The sequence below is a fragment of the Monodon monoceros genome, unplaced genomic scaffold (assembly GCF_005190385.1).
Source record: "Monodon monoceros isolate NGI ecotype Baffin Bay Population unplaced genomic scaffold, NGI_Narwhal_1 Super_Scaffold_16, whole genome shotgun sequence".
NCBI classification, from domain to species: Eukaryota; Metazoa; Chordata; class Mammalia; order Artiodactyla; family Monodontidae; genus Monodon; species Monodon monoceros.
The window spans coordinates 17471319-17483540 of NW_021703772.1; the positions used below are offsets into that span (position 1 = coordinate 17471319).

A 12222-nucleotide genomic window follows, 5' to 3' on the forward strand; every position below is an offset into this window, starting at 1 on the left:
ATGAAGCTTCTGATTTTAAAATTCTGACTAGTGTTGTAACATATTATTACTATTGTAAGAGAGATTCCACGTGAAGTATCTTCGTTCCATTCGTATCCACATACACATAATAAAGCAGAAGACAGAGGCAATGATTGAGTTACTTTTGTGTCCTAAATTAATTCACCTGAACTATCCAGATATGGCAGGAAAAAGGGCATCTGTGCTAAGAAAGAAGTAGTATCTCTTCTATATTAGTCAGATAATCCTGATTTTATTCCTCATTTGCTTTTTCATTTTTTATTTAGGCATTTTTAATAGACTTTATCTTTATAACAGTTTTAGATTTACAAAAAAATTCAGAAGACAGTTCAGAAGGTTCTGATCTATCCCCACACTCAGTTGTCCCTATTACTAACATCTTACATCAGTATGGTGCACTTGTTACAAGTAATGAACTGATAATGATGCATTATTTTTAACTAAAGTCCATGCTTTACTCAAATTACCTTCGTTTTTTCCTAATGTCGTATTCCTCCTATCTCATCCAGGACAGCACATTACATTTAATCTTCATGTCTTCTTAGACTCCTCTTGGATATGACAGTTTCTCAGACTTTTCCTTGTTTTTGATGACCTTGACAGTTTTTTTCTTTTCTTTTTTTTATGATAATGTCAAGTTTAATTTGCCAAATATACAAGTTGGACTTGTGGAGCATGTTTTGCCTGGGGGCTACACAGTAAACAGGTTTCTTGTAATGATCCATGGGCAGGGTTAAGAATGGGCCCGGACCCTGGCCAGAGTCGGGGGTAGGGAGTAGGGTGGGAAGGTCAGGGGAGAAGCCTCAGTCAGAGGGGACTGGCCGGGGATGAGCCATGATCCTCAGAGACCCAGGGCCCCGGCTCCCAGGCGACAGCCCCCCAGTCGGGCGCCGGGGCAACACAGACAGGGACCGTCCATCACAAACTCGTCAGCAGCTACTGCGGCTCAACCGCCCCCTGCCCCGCAATCGACCAGACAAACGGAAGCTCTTCTTACCCCACCTCCCAGGCACCCCCCCCACAAGGGTTCTGAATTCTAAAAACAGCCAAAACATTCAAATGGTTACATATGAAATGCTGTCCTGCATCTTTCTGTCTCAAAGATAGCAGCTGCCCCCTCCCCCCACCCACCATCCCCCCAAACGATTTCTGTGCCAAGATGAAGAGGAGCCGTGGGGAGCTCCTCGCCGCGAGGGGCTGCTGCAGTGGCGCCGGGGCACAGGGTGGGTGAGACACGGCAGAGGTCCTGGCAGCACGGCCCAGTTCCCTGCTATCTCCTCCCACAGGCCGTGCTACTTATTCAGGGAGAGCGACTGCATTCGTTTTCCTGACAAAGCGGCATCATCTTTTGCTTTCCTCTCTTCTTTCTTCCCGGCAGCCTCCTCCCGCTGTTTCCGGATGATCGCCAGCCGGGCAAGGTCGGCCTTGGCTTGCTCCGTCTTCCCCGCTAAATGCATTTTCATGTAACGCTCTTTTGCTTTCTGCTTCTCGATTTCTTTTCTTTCTCTCCTTGAAAGTTCCTTGGGCACGTCCAGGTCCAGCTGTGTGACCTTTTTGGTTGTCTGTGCCACCCGGTTGGGGTTCTCAATGTCAATAAGCCCTTCTACACCTTTGCGCTTTTGCTGGTAATCATCTTCTTTCATCCTCGCTCTCATCTGAGTCTAGGGATTTTTTCTCCTTTTTGGGGTCACCTGCAGCCCCATCTCCACCTTCTTCTCCTTGTTCCTCTTCTTCCCTGGCCTTCTGCTTTTCAGCTGGAGCTGTGCGTCGATCTCCTCGGGGCTCGTGTACTGCCTTGCCCGGCCTTTGTGGCCTCCCTTTCTCCCTCCTTTAGGCATCGTAGCTCCGGCGGCTGCCGATGACCTTGACAGTTTTGTGGAGTACTGATCATGTACATTGTAGGATGCCCCTCTATTGGAATTTGTCTGATGTTTTTCTCATGATTAGACTGGGGTTATGAGATTTAGAGAGGAAGATAGGAGAGAAGAAGTGCCATTTTCATCCTATCATATCAAGGTTACACACTATCAACATGGCTTATCACTATTGGTGTTGACCTTGATCACCTGGCTGAAGGTAGTGTTAGTCAGGTTTCTCCACTGTAAAGTTACTCTATATTTTTCCCTCCCTTTTCATACTCTACTCTTTGGAAGAAAGTCTCTATACACAACCCACACTATAAGAATTACGAGTTATGCCACCCTACTCCATTAGAGTGGAGTGCCTGCATAAATTCTTGTGCTCAGGACATTTGTCTCTCCTCTCCCACTTATTAATTTATTCAATTATTTATTTATATCAGTATAGACTCATGAATATTTATTTATTGTTGGAATTATAATCTAATAAAATCTTAAGGATATTTTTGGTCAAATTATTCCAGATTCTGGCCACTGGGAGTTTTAGTTGGTTCTTGTGCCCCTCTGACATACTCTCATTTTGTGTGTGTGTGTATGTGTGTGTGTGTGTGTTTTAGCACTTCCATATTTTCAGGCTCTACAAGAAGCTTTAGGCTTATCTTGTACCTTTTCTGCCTCAATCCTAGAATCAGTCATTTTTCCAAGGATCCCTGGTTCCTTTTGCTAGAGAATGATATGAGAAAACCAACATCTGGGTGATAGGTGTGCTCATTGATATGGGCTGTTCTTTCTTTATGCCTCATTAGTTGACAGAGCAAAGAAATATATGTGTATATATTAATCTGTGTATATACACGTATCTATAAGTATTTCTATAGAGAACCATCCGTAACTACATTAGTCATTTACTTTTCCTGTATTCATATACATGAAGAAAGTGATTCGTATAGCCCTTCTCATCCCAACATTAAGATTAAAACACCCTTAAAATCTTGTTTAGAGCGAGCATCTCCTTGTGTCAGGCACTGGAATGACAATCTCTGCCCTTGGGGAGCTTCTGGTCTAGTGGGGAGAATAGATTTATATGCATATAATTTCAATAAAATGTAGCAATTTGATAATCTCATGGGAAATATTCAGATTGCTGAAAAAATGCACAGGAAATCAGGTCAAGGATGAGGGTGCTACATATGTATAAGTGAGGCTGAGGTGACTGGACTTTGTTCTGTAGGTGGATAGAGATGATTGCAACGTTTAATGCAAGACTAAGTCTACACAAACCCAATCCAAGGAGACCATTTCCAGTTTCCTGGGTACTGAAGCAACAGGATCTAATGGAAGAGAGACATCAAGGCTGAAAATCGTGAAGTTTCCTTTCTTATATAGTGTTGGTGTTCATGCTGTGGGAATGTAGAGGATGATGCTGATGTGTGAAAGCAATTATTTATTTAGCACTTACTATGTGTTATTTAACTATAGGGGATAGTCATTATGATGAATGCCATTTAGCAGATGAAGAACTGAGTCTCAGAAGTTAATGTCCATTATTTAATAATGTTAATAATTATCAACATTATATGTAAATATATAATATATATTAGTATTATATTATTTATGTATTATATATATTTAATAATGTTAATAATTATTAATATTTTACAGAAGTTAATAATGTCACACAGCTGGAAAGTGACTGATACAACATTAGAACACATCTGCCTGATTCCTCACCATTACTCACTTTCACCAACACTTGGCATCAAGAAAGGTTGAGCTTCTGATATCCAAGTTACTTCTGAAAAAGAAAGCAGGGCTTAGCAAATTCCAGCATTTTACTTTTTATTTCTAAGAAAAAAAAAATCTGTTGATGGAGACCTGGTAGTGGCCTGTCTAGGTTAAAGAACAGTGGCTTTTGGAGAATAAACAGGATGAAAACAGGCATCTGTCCCCCTTGAAATAGGTTCACCCTGACCAAATATTTCTGTAAAATGTTTGAGCTAAATGATTTCCATCTTTCATAATGAGGAGAAATGGGCAGATAAATCAGCTAGGAGTCTGTAACCCAGTCCTCAGAGGTGATATGTCAGCCTGGTCTCCTCCTCTATTTGCTGGGATTTATGACAGGCAAGCAGGTCTCATCATTCATCATGTGTATCTTTAGAGGAATTCTGGGTAAGATCAAGTATATCTCTGGGGGCTCAGAACTACAATCCTACTACTTTCTCTACGCAGTATTAGGACAAAGCAAGGTAACACCCAGCAGAGGAGTGAAAAATCCAATGGACCTAATCAACACGTAGTGGTATAAGAAGATCAGATCTTCAGAAAACATTTGCTATTTTGGTTTTTTGCTTTTCATTGGAAGTGTGTTGCATCCTACAGACCCATTCAGAGAGATTAGCATCATTCTCCTCTTCAGCTAATTGGGTTATTTGGTGAATTCACGAAGACTGGGTTTAGCTCAATCACTCTGAATAGCCATAAGTAGAGAGAACATAAAACACATTTAGAATTCAGACTGTAAACCTGGGCACAAAGAATGTATACTCACTGATAAAGCCATTTCATCAGGCTAAGCTCATGCCTCCTTTGTGATTAATAGAAGCAGAAATGCAATCCCTCCATCTGCATAGCATAGAATTCCCTACATAGAAGGAAGGCTTATGGCTTTCAAACTTGCCTCATGTTTATTTGTATGTATTTTAAGCCCTATCATGCACCTCCCTCCCCAGAAAGGAATTTAGGGTGAATATAACTCCTGTAATTTCTGTCTGAGACCACCATGATAAAGCAGGCCTGTTCACCTTGCCAGCTAATTCTTACCACACAGGGCAGTTATGAGTAATGCATGTGTTGGGCTTTGTGTGCTAATCTGATACAAATGTGAAGGAATTTAAATTACCACTTATTTTAAATTAGTACGTCCTTAACCTCAATATACTATGAGAAGGAAGACTCTAAGGATTGTGGGAAAGTGATGTTTCTTTTGATAAGTGAGCCATGGGGTGACCAGAGAAAGTGGACAAACTAAATGCTTCACCATTAGAACACAAACCAAACCAGGGAAACCCAGTAAAGTTCTCAAACCCTTCTTTGGGTCAAATATTTAAAAGATTTTTGTTTCTCTTTTTTTAACTTTTTATACAGCCATAATTAATGCAATGAACCGTAAAGTGAGTTCAGGTTCAGGAATCTGGGTAAGCAAGTTCAGGGTCACACATAAGTTATGCCACAGCTTCTAACCTTACTGGCCCTGATTTAATAAGACCTCATAGTCACATCCTCCTGTGCACTCAACTTGCAATTCCCTGCTTTAAGAGACAAGGCAATTTGTGACAGAGGGGAGTGAGAGACTTACTGCATTCCAAACACATCTGGGGAAGAGGAAAGGCCTTCCACCCCAGGATGTAGCCAGACAGAGGGGTGCCCACCAGAGGGAAGAATGAAAAATAGTCTTGATTTATAGCCTTGCAGTAACCTAATGTGGAAAGTTAAGGCATGTCATTCGCAAAAACTTTGTATTGCCTCATCTCTCAAGGTAAGATGGGAATTTTAGGAGAGAGGTTTCTGGCATTTTCACTGAACTAAATCATAAGGTGTTTCATAATTCCTTGTCAGTTGATTGTGCAACGGAGCAGCTTTGCTTTCCTGAAACACATATGGCACATAACTCTGCCCTCTGACACGTTTATCTGCTTTGAGGCCAGCATCAAAAACTAAGTGTCCAGCTGGACCTGAGAAGCCTACAATGACTGGTATTTGAACTTCTCAGAGAAGAACTTGGGTGAAGCATCTACTTCAGATTACATGACTTCTATATTCTGATCTGGGACGATTTTGTCCAAATTCTCTCTTTCACATAAACGTGTTCTGAAATATCAATATTGTAAAGGAATGTCAATGGTATCACTAAAATAGCGTAGAATGCTACTTGGCTCTCTTACAATTTCATCTTTGTTAACAACGCTGAGGGCCATAGGGATCTACTAACAGTGGGTGATGTTGATTCGTTCCCCAGGTATGAGAGGAAGAAGGACCTATTGCTCTTTTCTATTATTTCCCAAACCATAAACTACATTTATTTATTCCTCCCCTTTTGTGCATCGCTGTAAAGATAGCTCTGAATTGGAGTCAATCCTTAATCATCAAAACTGGCTCAGGATCTTCATGTTCCCTTCTCACCCTTGGACAAAGCCATAGGCATTTGAGAATAGATCCCTCCTTCCTACACAGGGGACCCTTTCCTAGTACCTGCCTTCTAATTAGCTTAACCTGATGGCCATTCAAGCATCAGAGACCCTTTTCTTGAGGTCAGGTAATTTGCTTTTGGTCTGCCCCTTTCGAGCTTAAGCAAAGGCCACCAATTGTCATTTCCTCCATATCCCAGGGCTCTAAGCCAGTCCTTCACCATTCATATGTCTACATCCAGCTTCCTGACCCCCAGCATGTCAGAGATTTTATAGAAGTCTGGTTACAAATGACAAGGACACCCCTCCAACATGTTCAAGCAGAAAGGGAAAGATAATGACTTGTAGTATCCAAAGGTAAAATAGATAGCTAGTGGGAAGCAGCCACATAGCACAGGGAGATCCACTCGGTGCTTTGTGTCCACCTAGAGAGGTGGGATAGGGAGGGTCAGAGGGAGATGCAAGAAGGAGGAGATATGGGGATATATGTTTATGTATAGCTGATTCACTTTGTTATACAGCAGAAACTAACACACCATTGTAAAGCAATTATACTCCAATAACGATATTAAAAAAAAAATAGAGCAGTACGATGGACTTAAAAATTGCTTCAAAATTTAAAAGGCTAGATCTCATGTTAAGTGTTCTTACCATAATAAAATTTTTAAAATAAAAAACCAAAACGAAAAACAAAGGTAGAACCCCAACCAGTGGAAAGACAAAGATGTAGCAGGACCCTAAGACCACCGTGACCCGGTGTTTTAAGGCCATCTCTTTTCCATCTCTTGTTTCCGATTGTTCTGGATGTCAAGTTCATTCTGTCTCTCAAAATTTCTCCATTTTATAGGGAATGTGGCAGCACACAGCACCTGAACTTTATAGCTTATGGCTTCTGCCACTAAATGAGATTCGTTTCAACCCCATGGATCCCAGATTTAGAAATCCTTATGAAAAGGTTCTTTGATGTAACCAGATTCCACTCTAGCTATGAGGTTTGGTTTTGTAGAAGAGTACCCAGGATAAAAGGGAAACGTTGGAAGACATATTGTAAATGTCTTTTCACCCTACAACAAAACTTAGATATTAAGGACTAGTGTTTTACCCCTAGAAGAAATATTGGGATCATCCCTTGCAGTCAGCCAAACCTGCATAGCCATTTGAGGAACCTTTCTATTCTCTGGACAAAAAGTCTTTACCTTCTAATACTTGGTTTATAAAACAAATAATCATTGGGATGACTGGGGTGCCACAATGTTCATTGCAGCACTATTTACAATAGCCAAGACATGGAAGCAAACCAAATGTCCATCAACAGATGAATGGATAAAGAAGATGTGGTACATATATACAATGGAATATTACTCAGCCATAAAAACAAATGAAATAATGCCATTTGCAGCAACATGGGTGGACCTAGAGATTACCATACTAAGTCAAGTAAGTTAGACAGAGAAAGACAAGTATCATGATATCACTTATATGTGGAATCTAAAAAAATGATACAAATAAACTTATTTACAAAATAGAAACAGACTCACAGACTCAGAACACAAACTTATGGTTACCAAAGGAGAAAGATGGGGGGAGGGAGAAATTAGGAGGTTGGGATTAACACATACACACTACTATATATAAAATAGATAATCAACTAGGACCTACTTATAGCACAGGGAACTCTACTCAATACTCTGTAATAACCTATATGAGGAAAGAATCTGAAAAAGAATAGATATATGTGTATATATAACTAGATCACTTTGCTGTACAGCAGAAACTAACACAACACCGTAGATCAACTATACTTCAATATAAAATAAATATTTTAAAAATTTTAAATATCTTAAAAAATAATAATCACCCTATAGCTAGGATACATAGAGTCTCAGAAGCCTGTGACAAGTTGCAAATCATTACTATAGTAAAATTTTAATTTGGGGGCTATTTTAATGGCATATAGAAACTCTTTTTTAATCTCAGGATAATCATATATAAGTAAGAAAGTTGTGATGAAGTATATTTGCTCTAAATCTTTGGGTAGAAAAATACCAAAACACAACTGAAGAAGAGTTAAACAAAATAGAGGGAATTTCTTTATTTTTAAATAATAGAGTGTATCATGAAACTCAAAACCAAGATGGTGCCTGTCTGTGTGTCATCTAGAAACATGGTGGCTCCCATTGCAGCCATGTGGATGGGTAAGATACTGCATAGACAGTGTCAAGGGTAACCTCTATACCATTTCAATTTAGCCATTATTTATTAAGCACCTTTTTTATGTGCAGGGCATTTCACCACTAAACTTTTCCTGCTTGTCAATCTACATGTCCTATCATCACCCTTAAACGAATTAACTCTTTTAAAATTAAATTTGGTGTACCACTAAAAAATAATACTGAGGCATATTAAGTTTGATTCACAGCTCACTCTGTCATCATGAAACAAAATGGCAAGTAGTTGAATGAGCACATCTCTTCCTACAATTTTTAGTAATTGTCAATTACATTCAGTAAAGGGAAAGGTCTACAGTTCAAAAAATATGTAGTATTCAATAATGGAGTGGTCCCTACATAATATTAAGAAAATGATTCTATCACATTAAGTCAGCTTAGACTGTATTGAGAAGAAAAACCCAACCTGAGGGAATATACCTGTGACTGTCACCATCATAAGACTTAGATAAATTTATGGATAACACATCTAATGAGACCAGTCTGCACACTGTTTCCTGAACATGGCCCTGCCCTCACCTGCCTCCAGGTCTTGGCTCAAACTATTAGCTCAGTCTAAAGTAACTTTTTTTGGTCTTATTTTTTAAATTCCATTTTAGGCACAATACTGGATCACAGAGATTTACAACTATAACCATCTTGACTTAAAGGACATGGAAATAAGACCATGCTTCTTTTCTTTATTGTACAATACCTAAATAATATTTTTTCAACTTTAGATAAGTATCAAGTGGCACATTTATAATATAAGAAAATATAAATGATATAAATGCTTAGTCATATCTTTATGACACATGATGGAATGGACTTGCATTGTTCAAGTAGGTCTTAGGCAGAAATAAAATATTAAAGAGCGTTATTTGGAACAATAATTTGGATCATATCAGTTTTTATAGGTCAAGATAATGATTTCTTAGGTTTGTAATTAATTTTCACTGCTTTCACAATCCTTCAACATAGTCAATTGACTAACGTGTACATTCAATAAGTACAAGTCTTGATGTAAAATGTTAGTATCCAACATTACAAATATTAGAAGGGACTCTAGTTTTTCCTCAATATGCAGTGGTCTTCTTGGTTATTTGCCAAGGGAAATTCTTCCTTCTAGGAAAAGATAGGCTGTTAAAATGCCACTGATTTTCTTTGAGGTTAATACAGCAGGTCCTGGGCCATTCCAACTCCAGAAGATAATACATATAAGGTGCAAGAGTGAACAAATGCATGAAATGGTCTGTAAACACTTTAAATCTTGCTCTATATTATGAGAAATTTTGCATGCTTGTGATTCTGTACTATTACCCATTAAATGAGGAAGCCAAACTCACAGCACCACAATTAAGAATGGAAAAATTCAAATTTGGTTTCATCTTTGTCAATCATTTTATTTCCTAAGGAGGGAGGCAGGTCATTTGACCCTGGAGAAGCAGGAACCAGCTTAGGTCCACAGTGCTGAACCAGGCATCTCTCCTAAGGGAGACAATTCTTCCCAAGGTAAAGTGTCTGATTCCAATCTGCTTGTGTCTTCTACCTTGCCTTCCATGTTCAGCTAAAATTCTCCCTCCCCTGAGAAGCCCGACTGCCTTCAAATTTACCAGTCAGAGTGAAGTATTCCTTTGCTTATGCTTGCTTTACAAGATGCTTGTACACTTTTTTTGCCTTTTTTGGAGTCAGCTTTGCGTATTAGGTTGTGTGTGTGTGTGGGTGTGTAGTTAGGTAGACAGATAGATAATCTCCACTAGCTGCTGAGCTCCTAGAGGGTAAATGCCATGACTCTCTTTTCCCATCTATTTCTTCAGTTTTTAAATAAGTATTTTTGAGTGTTCATATTCACTCAATGGAGATATTGAGATAACTCAGACTATATCTCCAAGAATTTACAGTGTAGGAAATAAAAGACAGGCAGAAAATAAATATGATACAAGACAAACATAAGTGATGTAAGAGAGGTAAAGATGAAATGTTTTGAGAGTTCCAAGAAGATGCAGATCACTTCCCTGGTGGTCCAGTGGTTAAGACTCCGCGCTTCCACTGCAGGGAGACAGGTTCGATCCCTGGTCCGGGGAACTAAGATCCCACATGCCATGTGGCCAAAAAACCCCAAAAACAAACAAATAAAAAAAAAACCCTGCTCTTTGTGAGTGTTCAACAAAACAAACCAAGAAGATGCAGATCATTTTAATAGTGAGAGAGGGAGTGGGTAGAGAGGAAGAAGAGAAAACCAGAGAAGACTTCATGGAACAAGACACGTTTTGAAATTGTCCTCTGAGGACGGGTAGGATTTGGATGTGTGGATAAGCACATTCCCCCACGTAAGGAAAACAGCTTGAGTAAAGGCATGAACAGGAAGAATAGAAAGGTAGGTTCAAGAGGACCATGTGATGCATAAAGAGAAAAAGTAGGGACTTCCCTGGTGGTCCAGGGGTAAAGAAGCCGCCTTACAATGCAGGGGACGCAGGTTCAATCCCTGGTCAGGGAACTAAGATCCCACATGACTCGGGGAAACTAAACCCGTGCACCACAACTACTGAGCTCGCGTGCCACAAACTACAGAGCCCACACGCCCTGGAGCCCACGCATCACAACTAGAGAAGAGAAAACCCGCAGGTGACAACTAGAGAGAAGCCCGCGCACTGCAACGAAGGATCCCGCATGTCTCAACGATGATCCTGCATGCAGCGACTAAGACCCGACACAGCCAAAAATAAATTAAATAAATAAATAATAAATAAATCTTTTAAAAAAAGAGAGAGAGAGAAAAAGTAAATCTGAGGAATCTGGACAGTATCCTGTTGTTAATCTGGACCCTCAGAAGAGGTGGACAAAACAGGAAGGTGCTTGTGTGTGTTGGGGGTTCCATCAAGCTGCAACAAGAGTGTAAGCAAAGGAAAATGAGGACCACGCCTGAGACAGTGGCAGTGGGGGTGGGTAGAGGCCCTACGCAGAGACTTGACAAGGCTTGGCTGTTGGCTGTACATAGACAGCAGAGGAGAGGAAAGTAGAGGAATTCAAGAACCAGGGCGATGGTGGTGCATTGACTAAAGCAAGGAGTAGATAAGGATTAAGCTTTGGATGGGGGCAAAACATGATTCCCAGTAGCAATGTCAAATAAATGTTTTTCTCTTTACCTCTGCCTCCCAATTAAGTACCTGGTAGAGTCACACACAAGGTAAGTTAACACATGTTTACTGAATTCATAATAAACATAAAAAATATATGGTGAGGGCTTCCCTGGTGGCGCAGTGGTTGAGAGTCTGCCTGCCGATGCAGGGGACACGGGTTCGTGCCCCGGTCCGGGAAGATCCCACATGCCGCAGAGCGGCTGGGCCCGTGAGCCATGGCCGCTGAGCCTGTGCGTCCGGAGCCTGTGCTCCGCAATGGGAGAGGCCACAACAGTGAGAGGCCCGCGTATGGCAAAAAAACAAACAAACAAACAAACAAACAAAAAAAAAAATATATATATATATATATAGTGACAGTGGTGGAAAGAGAATGTCCTAGAGCCAACACTAAAATTTGAAGTTGTTATAAGGAAGACAACCATGCCATTTTATAGACGATCTCCTGGAGCCAAGTTCAGCTATCATCATGGAAAATTCTCATCAGTTGGAAAGCAACTATCATTCACTGGGTGGCTACTCTGAGTAAAGCATTTAGGTATTTTATAAACTATATCTCACTACATCATCCCAATTCTGCTTCACTAAAGAGGTAATGGGGTTTGGTTATCTAAGAGCTTTCAAATAGCAGGGAACAGCAAATCCCGCCCCAGGCAATGTTTCAAGCCCTTTACAAATATTAAACATTTTACTTCTCATAACTCCAGTGACAGGTATGATTACCATGTCCATTTGAGGAATGAGGAAACCCTGGCATAGAAAGTTAAGTCATTAGAGCAAGGTCATACAGCAAGCAAGAGTCAGAGCCAGG

General features: G+C 40.2%; 1 pseudogene; it reads right to left on the reverse strand.

Annotated features, from left to right (window-relative positions):
* Nucleotides 1–1206: 1206 nt before the first annotated feature.
* Nucleotides 1207–1859, reverse strand: LOC114897169 (annotated as a pseudogene).
* Between the last annotated feature and the right edge of the window lie 10363 nt (nt 1860–12222).